The sequence below is a fragment of the Echinops telfairi genome, unplaced genomic scaffold (genome assembly GCF_000313985.2).
Source record: "Echinops telfairi isolate 266 unplaced genomic scaffold, ASM31398v2 ScPeMD7_7469;HRSCAF=8507_0, whole genome shotgun sequence".
Classification (NCBI taxonomy): Eukaryota; Metazoa; Chordata; class Mammalia; order Afrosoricida; family Tenrecidae; genus Echinops; species Echinops telfairi.
The window spans coordinates 70492516-70497565 of record NW_022111372.1 but is presented as its reverse complement, the minus strand read 5'-3'; the positions used below and the strand labels follow the sequence as shown (position 1 = coordinate 70497565).

The following is a 5050-nucleotide window of genomic DNA, read 5'->3' as shown; positions in this document are numbered from 1 at the left end:
TTAAATTGAGGCACAGGACAAGCAAGGCAGCCGCACACTGGTCCGATGATCAAAGAGCGAGAGACAAGAAAGGCGAGACTCACCAAGCCATTTATCTCTCTGCCCTTCAGTTAATCCCACTTGTGTTTATCGGCCAGGCTGGCACAATAAACTATCTCATAATGGAACTTACATATCATACCTGTTTTGTTAGAATCAATGAGAAAACATGCGCTTCATGCTCAGCCTAGCACCTGCATCACAGTGTTCAGTTAATTTCAGCTACAGTCTGGGGAATAAGGTAGGTCCATACCAGACCTCCAATGACCTACTCTCCAGGCCACTGTCAAAGACCGGGCTGATCTGACCCCGTCCCTCCTGATGCATACATGACCTTCCGTGGCGGCCCTGGTCCTCAGTATGAAGTTTGAGCTCTGTGAATGGGAGCTTACCATGTGTTGCCTCACAAACAGCCTTCTTTGGAAGTGAGGGGTGAAGTTGGGGAGAAAGAGAAGCAAGCCCACCCGGCTACATTATCTAGCCAGACTCCACTATGGCCAGCTGGCTTTTCATCCTCCTGTGGAACTCTTAGCAGCCGTGGAGAACAGGAGCCCACCTAAGGCCAAAGCCCGAGGAACAACCTACCTATCTCTCCCTGGAGCTCACCTCCCAGTGTGGCCAGGTCCCCACTGCCATCCACCCACAGCCGAAAACCCTGTGCCAATGGGATGCAGCCTCTGGCAGGTTGAGTCAGCCTTGGGTACACGGAGGGTCAAGGCCCCAGGCTTCCAGGGTGGGCTGATGCTGCTGGGCACCTCACGACCTCCAATTCTCCTCTCTTCACACAGGAAAGCTGCACCACACCTGTGACTGGAAGACTCGTGGGCATCTGAAGACAGTGTAGCTCTCCTTGCCTCCAAGCCTTGCTCTCTGTAGGCCCGCCAGTCTGTACCAGTCTTCCCCAACCCCTCTTTACTCAGCCCACCCCACTAGTCTCAGCCTCGGCTGCCTTCCCTAATCACAGACAGCCCCAAGGTACCTTCTGACTCCCATGTGAGACTCTAAGCCCTGGCCGTGGCCTGGGCAGCTCGACCCTCGAAGCCCAACCTTACGAGGTGGAGCACAGCCAGGGGAGGCCCGGCGGACCTCGAAGCCCGTGTCTGGGAAGGCGAGGGAACAACAGAGCACTCCACGCACCTGCTCACAACGGCAGGTGCCCTCTGACCTAGTTCTCATGAGAAGCTCCGGCTTTGAGGACAGACCAGGAAGTAAGCTCAACAAGCTGTTCCTACAGAGGAGACAACACAGACCCAAGTAGGGCTTCAAAGTGTGTCACCACAAAGAGTCACGTGGACTCTGTGACGCCATGCACAGCCCGCCTCCGAGCACCTGGCAACAGCCCACCGACTGAGTGTTGGCGATTGAACTGTGTCCCCCACCCTAAGTTATGTGCTATTTTGTCTTCAATTCCAAATTATGTGATATACATGTTAGCGCTGCTTACTCGTGTCGTAATCTGATATGGAGGGGAGGTCTCTGCCTGTCAGTGAGAACAGATCAGTGTGGGTGTGTCGTAAGCCAAGCACTCCGGAGGTATTGAAGAGCAAATCCGCCACCAAAGCTAAAGGAACCACATGAAGATCGCTGCCAGGAACCCAGGAACAGAAGCTGCAAAAAGACAAGCAGCGCTGATGCCCCAAAGCTGGACTTCTAGCTTCCTGTGAGAGACCAAAATGTTTGTCAGCGGCAGCCCCGGGAGTGGGGGGGGGGTGGGGTGGGGGAACTTCTGCTCTAGCAGCACTGTGGGTTGAGCAGCGCAAAGTGACAGGTGGGGGCCACACGGTGAGCGAGAGAGGAGATGGGCAACATCCTGAAGCTGGAGATGATGCCCACCGTGCCAACCACTGGCTCACACAACGCCACAAGCCAGCTCCTCTCAGCCCTGCCTGCTATGGCCTCTGAAGGACACACCTTCCCTGTTCTGAGCACAAATACAGAACTCAGGCAGACCAAGGTCAAGGCTGTCCAGGGGGAAGAGCCTCACTGCTGGAAACCCCAGGGGTGGTGGTGGGGGAGAGGCCTGGTCGCCTTCCTGGTGGCTCTGCACTCCCCTGCCACCTCTGCTGCTCTCCGAGTGCGGGCCCAGCCTCACAGATCTCCCACCCCTCCCCTCGCCCACCTTAGCATGAGTCTTTCCGGGCACAGTTCACAGGTCACAAACGACTCTGTCATCAAGGTCCCTCCACACTTGCTTAGTATTTGTGGTTGGCCCTTGTCGCTAAATCCCAGGAGGACTGGAACTAGTCTCGCCCCTCCCCTGGAGTGCCCCGGTCCCAGCACTGTGCCTGGCCCACAGCGCCAAACCAATCCTCTCTACTTGTTTCCAGCTCGGCAGGACCTCATGTGTGTCAGCGCGGAACTGTGGGCTTCCAAGACTGACTTGGGGGAAGTAGAATGCCAGGCCTTTCTTCCAAGGTGCTCTCAGGTAGACTTGAACTGCCAGCCTTTCCATTAGCAGCTACGCACATCACCCGTGTGTGCCACCCAGGGATCCGGGTCCCTAGTTGATGTCTAGTAAGCATTCACTGAAGGAGCACATGGTCCTCCCTGGGGAGTGCAATTTTAGGCCACTTGAATTCTTCTCAGAGGACCTGCATACCCTAGTTTTTCTTCAGTTGTTATGTATTGTTTGTGCAACTTGAAAAGGAAAAGGCGAAATACATAAGCAACATATATCTATTTGTAAAGCTGCTCAAGGTTTCTCTGAGCTTTGTGCTGAGCTGCGCCAGCCTTGTCGGCAGGCCCTCAATAGATGCACTGTTTCCTCCCCAGCAGAAGGTGAAGGGTGAAGGTTACAGCCTGAGAGAACAGCATTGTGCTGGGGTGGCACTGAGACCCTGTGAGCCCTCATTGCAGCCGGCAACGACAGAAGTGCTAGATCAGATTAGTTTTCCCCCCTCCTCCAGGGGCTTCTCAGGCCACTCCGATCCCTGCCCTCTCCCCAGCTACCAGGTGGAGGAGGTTTATTCTCAAAGGGTCAAGGATTCCTGGGAGTCAGCCCTCAACCACCAGGCAGAACGTTCCAACCCTCCCAGGGGAGCGTCTGAAGAAAAGCATCCACGCGGTTGCTGTGAGCTGGACGGGCCGACAGCAACTGACCGGACAAGGATGACTGAACACTCCGAAGGCACGGCTCCGTTCCCCCCAGCCCACGGCAGCCCCACACTGCAGCCAGAGCTCAGCAGAGCCGGGTCTCCATCCTCCAGCTCAAGGCTGCTCATGTGCTGACTCTCCAGCATCCCCCCCCCGTTAGGATGTGCGCGGAGAAATGCATGGAGTCCTGACTGGGCTAGGCACTGGGGGCCACTTTCCCACATCCTCACAGGGGCTCCGGGGCTTCCCAGAGGCAGCGGCGGTAAAGTGGGGTGAGGGTAAGGGGGTAGCTGAGGGCCACACGCCAGCTTAGCGATTACCTCAAAGCACATTTCAAAACCAGCAAAGATTTTTTGAGATTCCTGGTGTTGTGCTGTAACATCTTCCCTTCTCCCTGATCCCGGGATGTCCTCAGGAAAGCCCCCACCAAGCACCACCGCTCAGCTGCGGCCGCACGGACAACAGATGCCAGCCTTCAGGGAGGCAGACAAGAGCCACAGCACCCTCTGACAATCTCGATTCCCCAACGGTATGCTTTTGTCACCTTTGTTCTGTGTTTAAGGAGTCCTGGTGGCATAGTGATTACGAGTTGGGCTGCTAACCACAAGGCCAGCAGTTTGAAACCACCAGCCACCCTGCAGGAGAAAGATGAGGCTTTCTATTCCCAATGTTACAGACGTGGAAAGCCACAGGGGCAGATCCACTCTGTCCTACAGAGTCGCCATGAATGGGAATCGACACAAGGGCACGAGCTTGTTCTTCTGGGGCTGGGCTCTGCGTTTGTGTGCTTTTCCAGGACCATTATAAGTTAGGGTGCAGATACGACATCCACTCACACATACTGTAAATACTTCCACACCATCTCTTGAGAATAAAGCCATTGTCGTACAGAATCAAAATACCATTCTCAATCCTTTGAACATTAACATGAGATTCAGGATGTTCTACCATTCAGTCCATAGCGGAGTTTCCCCAATGGTCCTCTACATGCCCACTACAGCCTCTGCTGTTTCCGGACTCAGAGAACGGTTATTTCTCTTCAGTCTCATCCCCGCTCCACACCACCAAGCCCCTAAACCTCCTTACACCGATCCCTTGGAGGAATCCAGGCCAGCTGCCTTATAAAACATCCCACTTTCTGGATTTGTCCCAGAGTTTCCTTAGGATTGAAGCCCCTGATGAGTGAAATTGGTGAATGTGCTTGATGGTGAATAGAAAGGCTGGAGGTTCCAGGCCACCCGAGACACCTTGGAGAAAGACTTGCCATCACTCCCCAAAGCCAGCCTTTGGAAACCTTGTGGAACAAAGTTCTACTCGACACACAGGCATCGTGAATCTGAACTCACTCAATGCCAACTGTTTGGTCCCCACAAACCCTATCAGATACATGTCAGCAAGTTGGGGTAAGAAAACAACCAAAACAAAAACCCAAACAAACCCCAAATCCACTGCCATCAAGGCAACTCCAACTCACAGCTACTAGAGACCCGACAGAGCGGGGTCGACCTGCCCTGTGAATGTCCCAGCCCGGAACTCTTTCCAAGGCTGGAAAGTCTCTTTCTCCTGCAGAGCAGCCGGTGGTTTTGAACTGTGGGCCTTGCGGCTAGCAGTCAGAGTAACCACTAGGCCACGAGGACTCCTCTGAATAAAAACGACAGCAGTGGTGCTCTGCTCTTCAGGAGTCCTACCCATCAGCTCGTCCCAGGGATGGCCACACTGGCTACGTGCACAGCACCAGTTACGGTGGTACAATAGCAGATGTGGCCATTTCAGAGGTAGCACTGCAGTATTTCCTCTTTGAAATTACTAAGTATTCTTTAATGCTTCCTTCCCCTTGCTACCAGGACCCCAGGTCTACCTTACAAATCCAGCTAGACCGCAGCTTGTACAGTGGTAAAGTTAAGAGCTCTCAACACAG

At 54.2% G+C, this 5050-nt stretch overlaps 1 protein-coding gene across 1 annotated transcript in view; it reads right to left on the bottom strand.

Moving 5' to 3' along the window:
• The window catches only part of CCNJL (cyclin J like), a 74363-nt gene that overhangs the window by 7376 nt on the left and 61937 nt on the right, over window positions 1-5050 (bottom strand). The gene's annotated exons all lie outside the window — the stretch shown is intronic.